Raw genomic sequence first — 21835 nt, 5'->3', positions numbered from 1 at the left:
AGCTTCTGGTGCTGCTTCACGACCTCCTCCACCAGCACCTGGAGTTCCTTGGGGCTAAATTTCAGCTTCCTCCTCCTTTCCCCTCCGTCTTTCTGTGTTCTCTGGCTGGACATGCTGTTCGTTTACCCGCTCGCACATGCAACTGCTCCCTGCCTCTCCTCTGCACTCCAAGCCTCTCCAGGGTCGGCTAATTATGTCCACCTGCCTGGGTGTGGCCACTTCGGCTAATTGAGTACACCTGCCTGGGTGTGGGCAGTTCCAGGTTGGGTGGGCTGTCGTTGCACTGGATTCGCTGTTTCGTCAAGTCATGTGATTTTCTTTACCGACTCCGTACATACCGAATCGGTATTTTCCGAATCGGTAACTACCACCTCGGTATTTTGCGATTCGGTAACTTCCACCTCGGTATTTTCCGATTCGGTAAATACCACCTCGGTATTTACCAATTCGGTGAATTCCGATTCGTGATTACCGAATGTTACCGAATCGGTAACTGTTACCGAATTTTTACCTACATATAACTTACCGATTCTAATTTACCGATTCGGTACGGCTCGGTATTTTAGAACCGGTAAAATTTATTTACCTACATGAGGCCCTTTGTGTGTACACTGTAAGTGCAGCCAATACCTCAGTGCAATACAATACAGGATTTTAGTATTTAGAATAAATCGCAAAGGTGCACCTCATGTCTTTTTGCACGGGAACGGCTACTTTCCATTTCATTATCAGCACTTTAACGGAAGTAAAGTTGAGATAAATCTAACACACTATTCAGAAGTTGGTGCAAACTACAGATATCACTAGTATTCCAGCGATAAGTACCCCAAAATTTAACACCATGGTGGACTCCATCAAATAACAGTAATAAGAACAACAAAGAGTCACACAGCAGTTAAGAGAACAACCAAAAACATTATTAATTTTTTTTTCAAACTTTATTTTTTATAATAATAAATATATAAACGATAAACTATTTTCAAACTTTATATTTTTATTAACCCCTTCAGTGCCCATGACGAGATGGTCTCGTCATGGGCCGCGGTTGCGCTGTGCCCATGACGAGACCATCTCGTCATGAACTCCGCCCGCTAATAGAAAGCCCGGCACAGGGCGGGGAAAGGGCGGGGCACGCAAGAGGTTAACATAAATATAAACAATAAACTAATAAACAAAATCTAACAACAATAATACAAAACAACAAAGCAGAACACTCCTGTGGGAACCACGGATGTCGACAAGAGACCTGGAAAATCAAAAAGATTGTTAAAAAAAAACCAACATGGTGTTCTTAACAAAATACCACAAGAAACAAATCACAGATATATAAAATGTATACAGCTAACAAAATTTTATAAGTTTAACTTACAAAAACTGTAAATGTTGCCGCTATAAAATATTTACCAAATCTGAGGAATTATTTTTGCAGAAGGCACCACGCCCACAACGTTTTTCATCAGTAGTGAAGAAATTTTTAATTTTTTCCAAGGGGCAAACAAAGACCAATGCCACCTTCTTCATTCGCAAGATTTGCCAAAGAGTTCTGTTACGAGGGGATCCTAACAAAAAATACTCATGCGGCACAGAAAGTATGATGAAACACCTAAGGACCCTTCATCCAAACAATCTTGCACGAGAAGAGTGCAAACAGATGAGAAGCACTCCTGTTCTGTATCTGAAAAGAATCACAAATAAATGTATATTAATAACTTTCAAATTTATACTATTCCATTACTGTACAAACACATTTTATATAAAAACTCACTAAGAAACTATAGCCCTGAACCACAAGTGTGACGATCGTTAAAACACTACATGCATAGTGCATACTACTTTGAAGCAGTTCATGCCCTAAAGCCTACCTTACTAAAAGACTACATGCTAACTGACTAAATGATTACAGTACTATGAGGAGACACACTGGGTGAGTGACAGGGTGTTTGCTAGAAGAGTATGAATACTAACTAGAGAATTGAAGGTGTGAAAGACAACTGTGTAGGTGATTAGAGGCCTGCATCAATACTGCATAGGCATTTAAAGCAGTCCATGTGCTAAGGCCTGGCTCACTGCATGACAACTTGGGTACTGACTGAATGATTAGAGTAGAGCAAGGAGAGTGCCTAGGCAAATTTATAAGTGCTAGGATTTCCGCACAGGGAATGGATTAGTACTTGGTACTGAATGAGTCACTAGAGGAGTGCAAAGGCAGTCACAAGTGCTGGACTGTATGGATACTGACTAGGAAATTGAAAGTGTGAAAGACAAGTGTCTAGGTGGTTAGAAGACTGCATGCATAGTGCATAGGGGTTTGAAGCAGCCCATGTGCTAAGGCCTGGCTCAGTGTATGAATACTTAGGCACTGACTGAATGATTAGAGTACTGCAAAGATAGTATCTTGGTGAATTTATAAGTCTTTGGGTTTTAGCACAGTGAATGGATTAGTACATGGTGCTGAATGGGTCACTAGAGGACTGCAAAGGGAGTGACAGGTTATTTCCTGGAAGTGTATGGATACTGACTAGGGAACTGAAGGTGAGAAAGACAATTGTGTAGGTGGTTAGAGGACTGCATTCATAGTGGATAAGGGTATGAAGCAGTCCATATACTAAGGCCTGGGTCACTGGATGAGTACTTGGGTACTGACTGAATGATTAGAGTATTGCAAGGAGAGTGCCTGGGTGAATTTATTAGGGTTTGGCGCAGTGAATGGATTAGTACATGATGCTGAATGGGTCACTAGAGGAGTGCAAATGGAGTGACAGGGTGTTTGCTGGAAGTGAACGGATACTGACTGGGGAATTGAAGGTGTGAAAGACAAGTGTGTAGGTGCTTAGAGGACTGCATGCATAGTGGATAGGGGTTTGAAGAAGTCCATATGCTAAGACCTGGCTCTGTGCATGAATACTTAGGCAGTGACTGAATCATTAGAGTACTGGAAAGAGAGTGTCTTGGTGAATTTATAAGTGTTTGGGTTTTGGCACAGTGAATGGATTCGTACATGCTGTTGAATGGGTCTCTAGAGGACTGCAAAGGAAGTGACAGGATATTTCCTGGAAGTGTATGGATACTGACTAGGGAATTGAAGGTGTAAAAGACAAGTGTATAGTATGTTAGAACACTACATGCATACTGCATAGACATTTGAAGCAGTCTATTTGGTACTTAGAAACTGACTAAATAATCAGACTACTTCTAGGACAGTGCTTAGATAAAACTTTTACATTTTCAGTTCTGCCACAGTGAACAGAATAGTACATGGTACTGCACCTTAGTGTCAAACCCTGACTCATTTTATCAATGCATAAGCAAAGACTAGCTTCTAATGCTACTAAAACTTGACAACATGAGAGGTTTTAAATTAGTTATCTGTCAGCAAATACACAATGTTACCAAATGCCTCTCTCACAGTGGTTCTCAAATGCACACAGACTCACAGTGTGATTCTAGACAAGCACCACTATCCCTAGGAGTTTACCAAAACTCATTCACTACAGTGGAAGTGGTAAGCGAACTGCACACAATCTTCATATTTCAGGACTGCACTTTTATGTCAAAGCCTGACTCATATAATCAAAGCATAAGCAAAGACTGGCTTCTAATGCTACTAAAACTTGACAACATGAGATGTTTTAAATTAGTTATCTGTCAGCAAATACACGATGTTACCAAATGCTTCTCTCACAATCCTTACCCAAATGCACACAGACTCACAGTGTGATTTTAGACAAGCAACACTATCCTAGGAGTTTACCAAAATTCATTCACTACTGTGGAAGGGGTAAGGGGACTGTACACAATCTACATATTACAGTACAGCACATCAGTGTCAAGGCATGACTCATTTAATCAACATATAAGCAAAGACTGGATTCTAATGCTACTAAAACTTCACCACATGACAGATTTTAAAACAGTTATCTGTCAACAAATACATGATGTTACCAAATGATTCTCTAACACTGATCCCAAATACACACTAACTCACAGTGTGATTCTAGACAAGCACCACTATCCCTATGAGTTTACCAAAACTCATTCACTACTCTGGAAGAGTTAATGGTACTGCACACAATCTACATATTTAAGTACACCACATCAGTGTCAAAGCATGACTCATTTAATCAACGCATAAGCAAAGACTGGATTCTAATCCTACTAAAACTTCACAACATGACAGGTTTTAAAACAGTTATCTGTCAGCAAATACACGATGTTACCAAATGCTTCTCTCACAGTGATCCCAAATACACACTAACTCACAGTGTGATTCTAGACAAGCACCACTATCCCTATGAGTTTACCAAAACTCATTCACTACAGTGCAAGTGGTAAGGGAACTGCACACAATCTACATATTTTAGAACTGCTATTTACTGTCAATGCCTGACTCATATAATGAAAGCATAAGCCATAACTGTCTTCTAATGCTACTAAAACTTGACAACATGACATGTTTTACAACACTTATCTGTCAGCAAATACACGATGTTACCAAACACTTCTCTCACAGTGGTTCCCAAATGCACACAGACTCACAATGTAATTCTAGACAAACAACACTATCCCTAGGAGTTTACCAAAACTCATTCACTACAGTGGAAGTGGTAAAGGATCTGCACACAATCTACATATTTCACGACTACACTTTAATGTCAATGCCTGACTAATTTAATCAACGCATAAGCAAAGACTGGCTTCTAATGCTACTAAAACTTGACAACATGACAGGTTTTAAAACAGTTATCTGTCAGTAAATACACGATGTTACCAAATGCTTCTCTCACAATCCTTACCCAAATGCACACAGACTCACAGTGTGATTTTAGACAATCAACACTATCCTAGGACTTTAGCAAAACGCATTCACTACTGTGGAAGGGGTAAGGGGACTGCACACAATCGACATATTTAAGTACAGCACATCAGTGTCAAAGCATGACTCATTTAATCAACATATAAGCAAAGACTGGATTCTAATGCTACTAAAACTTTACAACATGACAGGTTTTAAAACAGTTATCTATCAGCAAATACATGATGTTACCAAATGCTTCTCTCACAGTGATCCCAAATGCACACAGACTCACAGTGTGATTCTAGACAAGCACCACTATCCCTATGAGTTTAACTCATGCACTACAGTGCAAGTGGTAAGGGAACTGCACACAATCTACATATTTCACGACTGCAATTTACTGTCAATGCCTGACTCATTTAATGAAAGCATAAGCCATAACTGTCTTCTAATGCTACTAAAACTTGACAACCTGACTGGTTTTAAAACAGTTATCTGTCATCAAATACACGATGTTACCAAATGCTTCTCTCACAGTGGTTCCCAAATGCACACAGACTCACTGTGTGATTCTAGACAAACAGCACTATCCCTTGAACTATATCAAAACACATTTCTTCATCTAGAAGTAGTACTACATTTTAGTATAGAAACATAACATAACTCATTTCACAAATTCATAAACAATGACTGGTTTCTAATTCTACCAAAATATAAAAACTGCAGTTATCTGTCTACAAACACATGAAAAACACAAATGCCAATCACAGAATTGTTTCTACATGCACACACATTGTAGAGAAAAAAAGTACTCCCTACACTTTAGCAGGAAAAATACATTAGTCTGATTAAAATCAAAATAGTCTACATACATCCCCTCACAATTAAATAACTCACCTTTCAAGTTCTTTTGTAGATTAAGGAGTATATCAATCACTCACCATATTTTCTTTTACAGAATCTCTGCACTGTGCACCTCTCAGCAAAAGCAAAGAATGAAAAAGTTTCCCTTTCATTTTCCACACGTATACATGTAAACATCAAATCACAATCCTTCGCACATAAACTCAAAAGCAAACACACATTTCTATTGGTTAAACATTTCAACCCTTTCCAACTGAAATACATTTCAACCCTTCCCCCAATCTGCCTTCTGCCTGTTACCATAGAAACAGGTCATGGAACACTGCACTGAGCTCACAGGTCACGAGTTCAGCACACAATGTTCCTACACAAGACAGGAAGTGTGCTTGACTTTTCAAAATATCAGCTTATCATATATAATGTTCCTTACAATCTGTTTTTGTTAACCAATAACAATCATACCTTTAAAAAACAGAAATATACACCCTACCTTTCAGTGTAGAAAGTTGTTATACAACCAATGATTTCTTGTCGTTTTTCAAAAAACGTTGCCGTGGATCCGCGCACCCACCGCGAGAGAATCCGTGCATCCAACGCGGTAGGATGCGTGCACTGTGCGCGCATTTCGCCGCTTTTTTAAAAAAAAAACAAGGGGGGCCACAGGGTGTCCTTCTGGGACCCCCTAAGCAGATCTAGAGGGTCAGAGTATTTCCACTCTGTCCCCTTTATATCTTTTACACACTTATTCCCCTTCCATCTTCAGCCTCGCTTCTACCGAGGCAGAAAATGGCCGCTAACAGTTCCTGGTTCAGAATGTAGAGAGACGCTTGACAGCCAATTAGCATTCAGCGCGCCATCGGGAGGGTGCACGCTCCGTTCGGGGAGGGTGCGCTTACGGTGCGGGTACGGTCCGCGGATCCTCCGTTGCTATAGATATCACTAACATTTTTACCATCATTTTCTCAGGAAACAACTGAACAGATTCACACAAATATGCAAAAGGCACGAGTCCGAACTGAGGACTACCTCTTTGCCAAATTTGGTGTCATTCCGTTCAGCGGTTCGGGCTGTAGCTGCGACAACAGATCCTATGGGAAATTGCATTGGGAAAACGCGTTTTGGGACCCCCCTTTTTTCTCGGCCCCTGCTTCACGGATCTCCGCAAAACTTTCAGGGTAGGAGCGGGGCAGAGCTGGCCAAAAGTTTGGAGAATTTCACGAAGATTCGTCAATCGGCGCCAAAGATATTCCCAATAGAATGTTGCGGATTTCCTATGGAAAATAGGTCCTAACTATAACTATCTACTGGCGACCGCCAGTAGATAATATATATATCTATATATACATATATATATTGACTGAAAAAAACATAGGTTTCAGGGATGTTATAGTTAGCTGGACATTTCCCTCGTACAAAACCATTGAAATTCCCCTGTTATAGTTAGTTCAGCTAACTATAACTCGCGCCCCCGCAATGCACTGCTGATGACGTCACATATTACATCACTCATGACATGGTCAGTGACATCACTGATGACATCACTGATGACATCATCCATGTGATAAATTACTGCATCTTCTCACACCCTAATTTAACCGTTGATACACGAACTCAAAATTTCAGACGTCCATTCTCAAAACCATAGATACTCCAATACCAATAACTACATACCCACTTATTAACTCTTAGGTCTACATACACCTCCACTCATTCACATGTACAGTCACTCATACTTACAGTCACTCCGTACAAGACTATCATATGCATTTATACACCTACATAGACACTCACACACCACCAATCATCCATAGAGGTACTCTCACACCTAGTCAGTCATGCAAATAATTAATCACACTCCCATTTACTCACCTATGCAGTTATAGACACTCAAGTTCACTTACTCATAAAAATAGTACCACATTCTTACGCTCTTATACAATCATTGATACAAGCACACACTCATCCATACAGCCACTCTCACAATCACACACTCTCACATATACCCACTTATATACTCTTACAAGCATATATACTGCCTTTCACATATGTAGTTAGTCACAAATGTACCACTGAGATATACATTCAATCCCTAACACACCCATACATACACTCACTCAACCATGCAGTTCATCACAGATGCACTCTTAAAACCATGCACCCATAGAATCACCCACTCACACATCTATGCACAGAGTCACACACAGCCTACCCACACAAACACTCAGGCACCCATACAGATACTCAGACAACCAATCGATAACCCATATAGACACTCATATAGCTATTCACAAAACCATGCAGCCACTTATACACCAACAGACAGAAACATACAGACATTCACACAGTTTAGTCACTAGTCTGCAGTAAGATACATTTAATGACTCACTTATAGAGTCAGTTACGCACCTAGAAAATCATCCATTCACACACTTGTACAGCCACTCATTCTTCCACAGGCCTTTCACTATAAATATATAAAACATATTTAAAATTTACAGAAACACACAATCACTGGATGATGTCATCAGTGATGTCATCAGTGATGTCATTTGAGATGTCATCAGTGATGCCATCAGTGATGTCACTGACCATGTCATGAGTGATGTAATATGTGACGTCATCAGCAGTGCATTGCGGGGGCGCGAGTTATAGTTAGCTGAACTAACTATAACAGGGGAATTTCAATGGTTTTGTACGAGGGAAATGTCCAGGTAACTATAACACCCCTGAAACCTATGGTTTTTTCAGTGAATTTCTAAGGTTTTTTAAATGCCAATTCCTAACTATAATGCCCCTGAAACCTTTGGTTTTTTCAGTGAATTTCAAAGGTTTTTTAAATGCAAATTCCTAACTATAAGGTGCATGAAACCTATGGTTTTTTCAGTGAATTTCAAAGGTTTTTTAAATGCTAATTCCTATCTATAACTTATCTCTGAAGATATCATGAAAATCATTCTGTTTTAAAAGTAGGGTGCACATTAGTTTTGTGGAAAAGCATCTTTGTGATTGGTTAAGAAAAAGCAGTTTCAACGTGGAGTTCATATCATAGGACCACACCACACCTGCTACTTGCATTTGGAAGGCACTGTTCGAACTTAAAACAATCGTCAAATTTTAACCTGCACGTGTCATTAAATGTTCAAGAAAATGTTACAAAAAAATATCGTAAAGTTTTAAAAAATTGATGAACTTTTAACCTGCACGTGTTGTAGAATATTCTAGAAAGTGTGTTGATAGAATACGTTGCACTTCTGACTTCTATGTGTTGTTGAATATTACAAAAACGGTTCATATGGAAAATAAAAAGAAACCAATAGAGAAGTTTTGAAACCTAAAAGAATCAAGTAACTATTCTAATGTATTCTTTACATGTATTTATGTGTGCAGCAACAAAATTATAGACACAACAGCACCAGGAAGAGGAAGAAGCAGGGAGTGGGGGGATGAGGGGAGATGGGCAGAATGGCACACATGCACAATAAGTACAGCACAAGTATAGACAAACAATGGCCAAAATGAAACACACCAACAAGGAGCACAAGTCACACAACCCGCCAACATAACACCACTGAACGAGCATAGAAGTGAAAACCACGCTGCATTCATACAGGATGTGTACAAAGGCCAGTCGTTGGTGTTGTGGGATGTCTGCGACCGTGGTCATCATGGATGAGATGCCCAGCATGTGGCACATGGTCGAGTTCACTGTGTGTTATGTTGCCAAACGGCTGCTCCTCCCTCCCACGAGCCCCCACACTTTTGTACGGTGAGCTGTTGTATCTCGTGCACTCGTACGGCACGCCATTGTAATGCCTATTTGCGCATGTCCTGCTACATTCCCACAACAACATCACAGTGCCGTTTGGAGGTGGTACATGCCACTTTACAACATCGACTGCTACGGCTCTTGTAACAGGCCACACCAGAACACAGAGACACACTTACCGCACTTCCTGTACATGGACATGTCCGTGATACCCCGTTCCCCTTGCCGGATAGGCATGTTGATGGTGACCTCAGCTAGGCCTACCAGTGCAAGGGGTTCGCCCTTCTCTGCACAGAGTCCTCAGACCAATAGGAAGAAGTTGGCACAGAAACTGGAATAGAAAATACAAAGTTTAATAAACCTCATGAGGTGGAACTACATTCACACAGCACCCTTCGGTGTTGAGTGAAGTAGCACACTGAACAGAAGAAGCATGGTCCTTTTATACCCACACAGGGGCTGAAAAAGGTGGTACAAGTACACATGAGAAGAGTTATGCACATAGATGGTCATACAGAAACTGCACAGTCAACAAGTAGGAGGAGTAATAAGTTGCTGACATCAGTTAGAACAGCCTGACAGTTCTATACTAGGAACAGGTGCACTCTTCTAGCTAAGCACATCTGCAAGACTCTGGGAGAGGGAAACAGCAAATGTCCAGCACATAGCTAACTAAAATGGCTGCCAAGTACAAAATGGCTTTCAGCTCATGCTAAGAGATTAATGCAATCTTCAACAGGCCCACCCCTCCACTGACCTGTGAACCCCAGACCAGCACACGCCAGTTGTGCATGCAGGAGGATGCGTACGTAGCTACACATCCAGGCTCACTGCCAACGATGAGGTGACAGCACACTGTGATGTTGCAGGGCTCGTGCCTATCATGCTAAGACAATGACCACAGGGACACACTTACTAAGATATGGGTTTGGGGGGCATTGGCGGTCCTGGAATTCTTGAAATGAGTCTTCTGGCCCTCATGGGTATCCTGTATCATGCTCATTGACTTTATGGCACCTGTGGGTTTTCAGGTGTGGCTCTTGGCTGTGTTCCCTTTCATGGTGCAGGTAGTTGTCCTGCTTAACACCAGCAGAAAGCAGGTGTAAAATCCCTGGTGCTAACGTGTCTTATCGCCGGAATTTGTTTCGCATTGCAATTAGTGTGAAAGTTGTGATGTGATTTTTTTCGTATGCAGAACAATATACGAACTGAGCAGTGTATCTCGTCAAGATCCAGCACCTGACGCACTATTCCCAATCATTATAAATACAATGAGATTTCTTAATAGATTTCGTGTGTACACTGTAAGTGCAGCCAATACCTCAGTGCAATACAATACAGGATTTTAGTATTTAGAATAAATCGCAAAGGTGCACCTCATGTCTTTTTGCACGGGAACGGCTACTCTCCATTTCATTATCAGCACTTTAACGAAAGTAAAGTTGAGATAAATCTAACACACTATTCAGAAGTTGGTGCAAACTACAGATATCACTAGTATTCCAGCGATAAGTGCCCCAAAATTTAAGACCATGGTGGACTCCATCAAATAACAGTAATAAGAACAAGAAAGAGTCACACAGCAGTTAAGAGAACAACCAAAAACATTATTAATTTTGTTTTCAAACTTTATTTTTTATAATAATAAATATATAAACGATCAACTATTTTCAAACTTTATATTTTTATTAACATAAATATAAACAATAAACTAATAAACAAAATGGAACAACAATAATACAAAACAACAAAGCAGAACACTCCTGTGATAACCACGGATGTCGACGACAGACCTGGAAAATCAATAAGATTGTTAAAAAAAAAAAAACATGTTATTCTTAACAAAATACCACAAGAAACAAATCACAGATATATAAAATGTATACAGCTAACAAAATTTTATAAGTTTAACTTACAAAAACTGTAAATGTTGCCGCTTTAAAATATTTACCGAATCTGAGGAATTTTTTTTGCAGAAGGCACCACGCCCACAACGTTTTTCATCAGTGGTGAAGAAATTTTTAATTTTTTCCAAGGGGCAAACAAAGACCAATGCCACCTTCTTCATTCGCAAGATTTGCCAAAGAGTTCTGTTACGAGGGGATCCTAACAAAAAATACTCGTGCGGCACAGCAAGTATGATGAAACACCTACGGACCCTTCATCCAAACAATCTTGCATGAGAAGAGTGCAAACAGATGAGAAACACTCCTGTTCTGTATCCGTAAAAAAAGAATCACAAATAAATGTATATTAATAACTTTCAAATTTATACTTTTCCATTACTGTACAAACACATTTTATATAACAACTGACTAAGAAACTATAGCCCTGAACCTCAAGTGTGACGATCGTTAAAACACTACATGCATAGTGCATACTACTTTGAAGCAGTTCATGCCCTAAAGCCTACCTCACTAAAAGACTACATGCTAACTGACTAAATGATTACAGTACTATAAGGAGACACACTGGGTGAGTGACAGGGTGTTTGCTAGAAGAGTATGAATACTAACTAGAGAATTGAAGGTGTGAAAGACAACTGTGTCGGTGATTAGAGGCCTGCATCAATACTGCATAGGCATTTAAAGCAGTCCATGTACTAAGGCCTGGCTCATTGCATGACTACTTGGGTACTGACTGAATGATTAGAGTACAGCAAGGAGAGTGCCTAGGCGAATTTATAAGTGCTAGGATTTTTGCACAGGGAATGGATTAGTACTTGGTACTGAATGAGTCACTATAGGAGTGCAAAGGCAGTCACAAGTGCTGGACTGTATGGATACTGACCAGGAAATTGAAAGTGTGAAAGACAAGTGTCTAAGTGGTTAGAAGACTGCATGCATAGTGCATAGGGGTTTGAAGCAGTCCATGTGCTAAGGCCTGGCTCAGTGTATGAATACTTAGGCACTGACTGAATGATTAGAGTACTGCAAAGATAGTATCTTGGTGAATTTATAAGTGTTTGGGTTTTAGCACAGTGAATGGATTAGTACATGGTGCTGAATGGGTCACTAGAGGACTGCAAAGGGAGTGACAGGGTATTTCCTGGAAGTGTATGGATACTGACTAGGGAATTGAAGGTGAGAAAGACAATTGTGTAGGTGGTTAGAGGACTGCATGCATAGAGGATAAGGGTTTGAAGCAGTCCATATACTAAGGCCTGGGTCACTGGATGAGTACTTGGGTACTGACTGAATGATTAGAGTACTGCAAGGAGAGTGCCTGGGTGAATTTATTAGGGTTTGGCGCAGTGAATGGATTAGTACATGATGCCGAATGGGTCACTAGAGGAGTGCAAATGGAGTGACAGGGTGTTTGCTGGAAGTGAACGGATACTGACTGGGGAATTGAAGGTGTGAAAGAGAAGTGTGTAGGTGCTTAGAGGACTGCATGCATAGTGGATAGGGGTTTGAAGAAGTCCATATGCTAAGACCTGGCTCTGTGCATGAATACTTAGGCAGTGACTGAATCATTAGAGTACTGGAAAGAGAGTGTCTTTCTGAATTTATAAGTGTTTGGGTTTTGGCACAGTGAATGGATTAGTACATGCTGTTGAATGGGTCTCTAGAGGACTGCAAAGGAAGTGACAGGATATTTCCTGGAAGTGTATGGATACTGACTAGGGAATTGAAGGTGTAAAAGACAAGTGTATAGTATGTTAGAACACTACATGCATACTGCATAGACATTTGAAGCAGTCTATTTGGTACTTAGAAACTGACTAAATAATCAGACTACTTCTAGGACAGTGCTTAGATAAAACTTTTACATTTTCAGTTCTGCCACAGTGAACATAATAGTGCATGGTACTGCACCTTTATGTCAAACCCTGACTCATTTTATCAATGCATAAGCAAAGACTAGCTTCTAATGCTACTAAAACTTGACAACATGAGAGGTTTTATATTAGTTATCTGTCAGCAAATACACAATGTTACCAAATGCCTCTCTCACAGTGGTTCTCAAATGCACACAGACTCACAGTGTGATTCTAGACAAGCACACCTATCCCTAGGAGTTTACCAAAACTCATTCACTACAGTGGAAGTGGTAAGCGAACTGCACACAATCTTCATATTTCAGAACTGCACTTTTATGTCAAAGCCAAACTCATATAATCAAAGCATAAGCAAAGACTGGCTTCTAATGCTACTAAAACTTCACAACATGACCGGTTTTAAAACAGGTATATGTCAGCAAATACACGATGTTACCAAATGCTTCTCTCACAATCCTTACCCAAATGCACACAGACTCACAGTGTGATTTTAGACAAGCAACACTATCCTAGGAGTTTACCAAAACTCATTCACTACTCTGGAAGAGTTAATGGTACTGCACACAATCTACATATTTAAGTACACCACATCAGTGTCAAAGCATGACTCATTTAATCAACGCATAAGCAAAGACTGGATTCTAATCCTACTAAAACTTCACAACATGACAGGTTTTAAAACAGTTATCTATCAGCAAATACATGATGTTACCAAATGCTTCTCTCACAGTGATCCCAAATACACACTAACTCACATTGTGATTCTAGACAAGCACCACTATCCCTATGAGTTTACCAAAACTCATTCACTACAGTGCCAGTGGTAAGGGAACTGCACACAATCTACATATTTCACACAACTGCAATTTACTGTCAATGCCTGACTCATATAATGAAAGCATAAGCCATAACTGTCTTCAAATGCTACTAAAACTTGACAACATGACATGTTTTACAACACTTATCTGTCAGCAAATACACGATGTTACCAAACACTTCTCTCACAGTGGTTCCCAAATGCACACAGACTCACAGTGTGATTCTAGACGAACAACACTATCCCTAGGAGTTTACCAAAACTCATTCACTACAGTGGGAGTGGTAAAGGAACTGCATACAATCTACATATTTCACAACTACACTTTAATGTCAATGCCTGACTAATTTAATCAACGCATAAGCAAAGACTGGCTTCTAATGCTACTAAAACTTGACAACATGACAGGTTTTAAAACAGTTATCTGTCAATAAATACACGATGTTACCAAATGCTTCTCTCACAATCCTTACCCAAATGCACACAGCCTCACAGTGTGATTTTAGACAATCAACACTATCCTAGGACTTTACCAAAACTCATTCACTACTGTGGAAGGGGTAAGGGGACTGCACACAATCTACAGCACATCAGTGTCAAGGCATGACTCACTGAATCAACATATAAGCAAAGACTGGATTCTAATGCTACTAAAACTTCACAACATGACAGATTTTAAAACAGTTATCTATCAACAAATACATGATGTTACCAAATGATTCTCTCACACTGATCCCAAATACACACTAACTCACAGTGTGATTCTAGACAAGCACCACTATCCCTATGAGTTTACCAAAACTCATTCACTACTCTGGAAGAGTTAATGGTACTGCACACAATCTACATATTTAAGTACACCACATCAGTGTCAAAGCATGACTCATTTAATCAACGCATAACCAAAGACTGGATTCTAATCCTACTAAAACTTCACAACATGACAGGTTTTAAAACAGTTATCTGTCAGCAAATACACGATGTTACCAAATGCTTCTCTCACAGTGATCCCAAATACACACTAACTCACAGTGTGATTCTAGACAAGCACCACTATCCCTATGAGTTTACCAAAACTCATTCACTACAGTGCAAGTGGTAAGGGAACTGCACACAATCTACGTATTTCAGAACTGCAATTTACTGTCAATGCCTGACTCATATAATGAAAGCATAAGCCATAACTGTCTTCTAATGCTACTAAAACTTGACAACATGACATGTTTTACAACACTTATCTGTCGGCAAATACACAATGTTACCAAACACTTCTCTCACAGTGGTTCCCAAATGCACACAGACTCACAGTGTGATTCTAGACAAACAACACTATCCCTAGGAGTTTACCAAAACTCATTCACTACAGTGGAAGTGGTAAAGGGACTGCACACAATCTACATATTTCACGACTACAATTTAATGTCAATGCCTGACTAATTTTATTAACGCATAAGCAAAGACTGGCTTCTAATGCTACTAAAACTTGACAACATGACAGGTTTTAAAACAGTTATCTGTCAGTAAATACACGATGTTACCAAATGCTTCTCTCACAATCCTTACCGAAATGCACACAGACTCACAGTGTGATTTTAGACAATCAACACTATCCTAGGACTTTACCAAAACTAATTCACTACTGTGGAAGGAGTAAGGGGACTGCACACAATCTACATATTTAAGTACAGCACATCAGTGTCAAAGCATGACTCATTTAATCAACATATAAGCAAAGACTGGATTCTAATGCTACTAAAACTTCACAACATGAAAGGTTTTAAAACAGTTATCTATCAGCAAATACACGATGTTACCAAATGCTTCTCTCACAGTGATCCCAAATGCACACAGACTCACAGTGTACCACACCAAGCACAAGCACCACTATCCCTATGAGTTTACCAAAACTCATTCACTACAGTGCAAGTGATAAGGGAACTGCACACAATCTACATATTTCACGACTGCAATTTACTGTCAATGCCGGACTCATTTAATGAAAGCATAAGCCATAACTGTCTTCTAATGCTACTAAAACTTGACAACCTGACTGGTTTTAAAACAGTTATCTGTCAGCAAATACACGATGTTACCAAATGTTTCTCTCACAGTGGTTCCCAAATGCACACAGACTCACTGCGTGATTCTAGGCAAACAACACTATCCCTTGCACTATATCAAAACACATTTCTTCATCTAGAAGTAGTACTACATTTTAGTATAGAAACATAACATAACGAATTTCACAAATTCCTAAACAATGACTGGTTTCTAATTCTACCAAAATATAAAAACTGCACAGTTATCTGTCTACAAACACATGAAAAACACAAATGCCAATCACAGAATGGTTTCTACATGCACACACATTGTAGAGAAAAAAAGTACTCCCTACACTTTAGCAGGAAAAATACATTAGTCTGATTAAAATCAAAATAGTCTACATACATCTCCTCACAATTAAATAACTCATCTTTCAAGTTCTTTTGTAGATTAAGGAGTATATCAATCACTCACCATATATTCTTTTACAGAATCTCTGCACTGTGCACCTCTCAGCAAAAGCAAAGAATGAAAAAGTTTCCCTTTCATTTTCCACACATATACATGTAAACATCAAATCATAATCCTTTGCACATAAACTCAAAAGCAAACACACATTTCTATTAGTTAAACATTTCAACCCTTTCCAACTGAAATACATTTCAACCCTTCCCCCAATATGTGCCTTCTGCCGTTACCATAGAAACAGGTCATGGAACACTGCACTGAGCTCACAGGTCACAAGTTCAGCACACAATGTTCCTACACAAGACAGGAAGTGTGCTTCTTTTCAACATATCAGCTTATCATATATAATGTTCCTTACAATCTGTTTTTGTTAACCAATAACAATCACACCTTTAAAAAACAAAAATATACACCCTACCTTTCAGTGTAGAAAGTTGTTATACAATCAATGATTTCTTGTCGTTTTTCAAAAAATGTTGCCGTAGATCCGCGCACCCACCGCGAGAGAATCCGTGCATCCAACGCTGTAGGATGCGCGCACCGTGCGCGCATTTTGCCGCTTTTTTTTTAAAAAAAGGGGGGCCACAGGGGGTCCTTCTGGGACCCCCTAAGCAGATCTAGAGGGTCAGAGTATTTCCACTCTGCCCCCTTTATATCTTTTACACACTTATTCCCCTTCCATCTTCAGCCTCGCTTCTACCGGGCAGAAAATGGCCGCCAACAGTTCCTGGTTTAGAATGTAGAGAGACGCTCAACAGCCAATTAGCATTCAGTGCGCGATCGGGAGGGTGCGCGCTCCGTTCGGGGAGGGTGCGCTTACGGTGCGGGTACGGTCCGCGGATCCTCCGCGGCCATAGATATCACTAACTTTTTTACCCTAATTTTCTCAGGAACTACTGAACAGATTCACACCAAATATGCAAAAGGCACGAGTCCGAACTGAGGACTAGCTCTTTGCCAAATTTGGTGTCATTCCGTTCAGCGGTTCGGGCTGTAGCTGCTACAACAGATCCTATGGGAAATTGCATGGGGAAAATGCGTTTTGGGACCCCCCTTTTTTCTCGGCCCCCGCTTCACGGATCACCGCAAAACTATCAGGGTAGGAGCGGAGCGGAGCTGGCCAAAAGTTTGGAGAATTTCGCGAAGATTCGTCAATCGGCGCCAAAGATATTCCCAATAGAATGTTGCAGATTTCCTATGGAAAATAGGTCCTAACTATAACTATCTACTGGCGACCGCCAGTAGATAATACACACACACATATATATATATATATATATATATATATATATTTGCAAGCACTCTTACACTCCGCGATTCTGCCACCAGCCACGGAAAAAGAGCACGGACCACAATCCTTAAAGATCGAAGTTTTTTAATGTCCTTAGGTTACATCCACAGAGTAGCAGCCATTACGCGTTTCGTCCCTGCTGGGGGACTTGATCACATGACGCTGAACCACCATATATATATATATATACACACACACACACACACTTTCACACACACACACTTTCACAAACACACACACATGCATACATATATACCTACAATACCTAGTGGAGGTCACCACTAAGTAGTTATAGTTAGGTCTGCTTTTCCATAGAAAGAGCATTTTCTGGTTTGCTAATAACTTTGGCCCTGTTTCACACATCTTCACAAAACTTTCCAAAAACAAAATTAATCCGCCACAGCTCCTTCCTGGAAAGTGTTGTGGTAATCCATCAAGCAGGGGCTGAGAAAAAAGGGGAGGCTCCAAAAACTCAAAATCCCCATGCATTTTCCATAGACTTCTTTAGGAACGGAATTTCACCAAATTTGGCAGGAAGCTAGGTGTCGCTCCGCAGAGTGTGATGTGTGTGATTTGATGTAAATCCGTTCAGTAGATTTGAGAAACTAAGGGTAAAAATAATTGTATAATTTGGCAGCTGGGTCTGCGAGAGTCTTGATAGACTCTCGCGGGAGCGCAACTTAAAAATGAAGCTTTCTGATTGGCCCAGCGAGCTTTAATTCCCTTGGGCCATCTTGCGCCCACAGGAGTCAGAGTCCCCCGAAAGAGAGCGCTCTTTTTGGCTACCAGCAACATGAGAACCATGTGGCTGGCAGCCATTGCAGGACTTAGGGACTTAGCCCCCTGTCCTGAACTTAAAAATATATATATATATATTATAAACGGGCAGGGTAGGGCTACCCGGACTCCTTGGCACCCATGGGGGGGGGGGGGTACCTAGAGAGATCCAACCAAAGGCCAAAATAGAAAAAAATGCAGCGATCCTGTGAGACTTTCACAGGATCAAAAGATAAAATTTTCAACCTGCCAGCATTCACTGGTTTAAGCCCCGGGGAGCCCACCCCAGGGCTATATTATAAAGGGGAGGGGGCGGCATGGTCTTACCTTGCCGAGCTGCCAGAGGCCCTGGGGAGCTCACCCCGGTTGAAATTATCTTTCATGGGGAAGGGGGCTGTGTGGACCCCCTCCCTGTGCCTACAGAGGCCCTTGGGAGACCACCCTCAGGTCCGAAATTAGCTTATATATGGAGAGGGGCAGCGCGACCCCCTCATCATGCATCCGAAGGCCACGGAGAGCCCACCCCAGACCAAAACCTCACAAAATGGGTAAAGGTGGCTGTGCAGCCTTCTTCCTGTGCCACAAACAGTCCTAAGGAGCCCTTCCCCAGGGCTGATTACTTTAAGGAAGGGGGGCCGCGTGGACCCCCTGCCTGAGCCATTAATGGCTCAGGGGATCCCATCCCTCGGGCCACCTCACAAGCAATATCAATCAATCTATCAATCAGGAAGTTTTAAGCGTGCTTCTCACACGTGAGAGTCTCAAGGCGCTGGGTGGGGGTGAGCAGCTCCGCTCAGCCGAAGAACCAGGTCTTGAGTGTCTTTCTGAAGCTGTTCAGGGAGGGGTGGCCAACCCCAGGACAAAGCAGTTTCCCTGCTTGCAGCGGCACAGGCAGGGAACCTGTGTTTGCTCTTGCATGGCGGGAGAATTTCTAAATCTCCTGCCAAGCGGGAGTAAACGCCAAGTCCACTACCAGGGGGTGGGAGATTCAACAATGCTTCCACTTGCTGAGAGTGGACTTTAGATCTGGTTCCCTACCTGCACTGAATCGTTAGCAGCTGCTTACTTACTATGTGCGGGAGCATGTAGGGAGCTGGTTGGGGCAGCAGGGGCTTTAGGGCTCCCCCTGTTGCCCCAACAAGACTGTGGTGAGTATCCTGGGTTGGTACCAAACTTTTGTAGTCTCAGGCCCCATGGGATTGGGTCCCCTGGCGTTAATTCGGCCCAGAGAGGGGGGGCCACATGCCCCCATCCCCCTAAAAATCACTCTGGTGTCTTCGGGGGATGGAGTCCCTAGGGCTGCATGCCCCCCTTCCCCCTAAAAATGTCATTGAGCCAGGGGGAATGGGGTCACCAGGGCTTAAATTTGCCTGGAGAGGGGGGCTACTGCCCCCTCTCTCTTACTTAAAAAAAGATCTTGGAGAATGGGATCCCCTGGGCCTAAAGGGACCCTGGAGCACAGGGGCGTGTCTCCTCTCCTTTATATTTAGTAATTGCTCTTGGAGAAGGGGTCTCCCAGGGCCTAAGGATTGGGGAAGAGGGCTGCATGGTCTCTCTTCCTTTTAATTTAAAAAAGGTACTAGGGAATGAGGTTCCCAGGGCCTAAAGATTCTTGGGGATTGGGACCGTGCTGCACCCCTCCCCTTAATTATAACAGGCCCTAGGTGATGGGGTTCCAAGGGCCTAATAAGGCTTGGGAAGGGGGGCCAATCGGCTACCCTCCACTTTAAAAAAAAAAAAGGCCCTGGGTGATATGGTCCCCAGGCCCTGTGGCCAACCCCAGTCATGCACAGCTAAAGACGATGTGCAGTGTGGTGTTGGCTGCCTTTTGGGGTTGGCCACAGGGCCTGGCTGCTAGCTAGTAGGCCTTGTGGCCAACTGCCCACTGTGCATGGCCGAAGGTCGTGTTCAGCGTGAGGTTGGCTTTATGTGGGGAGTTGGCTGCAGGGCCTGACCACAGGCCAGGCCCTGCATCCAACCATGCATGGCCGGCGGTGGGCGGGTTGGATTTAAGTATGGTAATTAAATATAACTTAATTTTTTTTAAAGTACAAATTCACTGGAAAAAAAAAGGTTAAATTAACTTTATAATAACATTTTCAACATAAAAATACCCACAGAAATTCACCAGTTATAGTTAGCAGCGTTAACTATAACTTGCACCCCTGTAATCCACTGCTTATGACCTCGCATGTGACATCACTCATGACATGTTCTATGACATCATTTATAACATCACTTATGACATCTAAAATGACATCATTGCTGGCATCACTGATGACATCATCCAAGCACCTTTTGTACATGTTGCTCTGTAATGGGTATACGATTAGAGCTATGAAAGTAAGTGCACAATAGCTCAGAAGAATATGAAGCATATTTACTGCTATCATACATACAACCACCATAGGCAAAGCAAGCTTGTGTTATTTCCAACATTATCCCGATACTATACTCTGCATGGGTAGCCGAGTTCATGTTGACTTTTAACCACAGATGAAAGTGTAACTTATCCTGCACACAGTGTTCAATCTGTATACAACTGTTCAGGGAAAACCACATTTTTTCAGATACTCAAGCCCAGTTACATAACTAATGCCCTATTACGGCGGCTTTACCTGTATCAAACCCATTGCAGTCACTGAGCCTACACTGAGAAATGAAATGGATAGGAGTAGAAAAGTGGGTACTGTTAACTCTACATAGAGATTTTACTCTGCACCACACTATTTGCACACAGTGAAACTCTCATGAGAAATACACCATAGAGTACTAAAAATAGTCTACTAAGAGCTGTGTACTCTATGCACAACGTGTCCAAAGAATAACTATTCACTTAAAATAACCAAGGTCTGAAGGAGCTAAAGATCATACTACTTGCAGCCTTCATACTGTGGTAAAAACTTTACAGATAGCCCATCTTCTGAAGCAACACATGTACATAGGTTAGTATCTGATGCATACAGTCTTCTATGTTAAGTAGAACGTGTCATGCTGAGACGATTCTGTCCAATAACTTAAGGCTGCTTACAATACTTAGTATGCAGAATCTTTGCCCTGATGAAACTATTTTTGCAGTGCCAAAAACCTTGTGTAGAACATAATGAACACAAGTTAACTGTCATCTACGCATAAAGTTACTCTTCAATCCAAAGATTTAGAACATGTTCAATACCTCTACACACCTATGCTGCATTAGGAGCACATGTGTTTTGTAAACACTTATACCAATT

The 21835-nt window shown here is 41.3% G+C and overlaps 1 long non-coding RNA gene across 1 annotated transcript in view; it reads right to left on the bottom strand.

Annotated features, from left to right (window-relative positions):
* Positions 1–9625: 9625 nt before the first annotated feature.
* The window catches only part of LOC146867466 (uncharacterized), a 221335-nt gene continuing 209125 nt past the window's right edge, over positions 9626–21835 (bottom strand). The window contains exon 3 of the long non-coding RNA XR_014961694.1: positions 9626–9756. This is a non-coding gene — a long non-coding RNA (uncharacterized LOC146867466). The remainder of the gene's footprint in view (positions 9757–21835) is intronic.

This window comes from Triturus cristatus, chromosome 1_2 (genome assembly GCF_964204655.1).
Source record: "Triturus cristatus chromosome 1_2, aTriCri1.1, whole genome shotgun sequence".
Taxonomy (NCBI): domain Eukaryota; kingdom Metazoa; phylum Chordata; class Amphibia; order Caudata; family Salamandridae; genus Triturus; species Triturus cristatus.
Note: the sequence above shows the minus strand (reverse complement) of the source record. Positions and strands in the feature narration are given on the sequence as shown.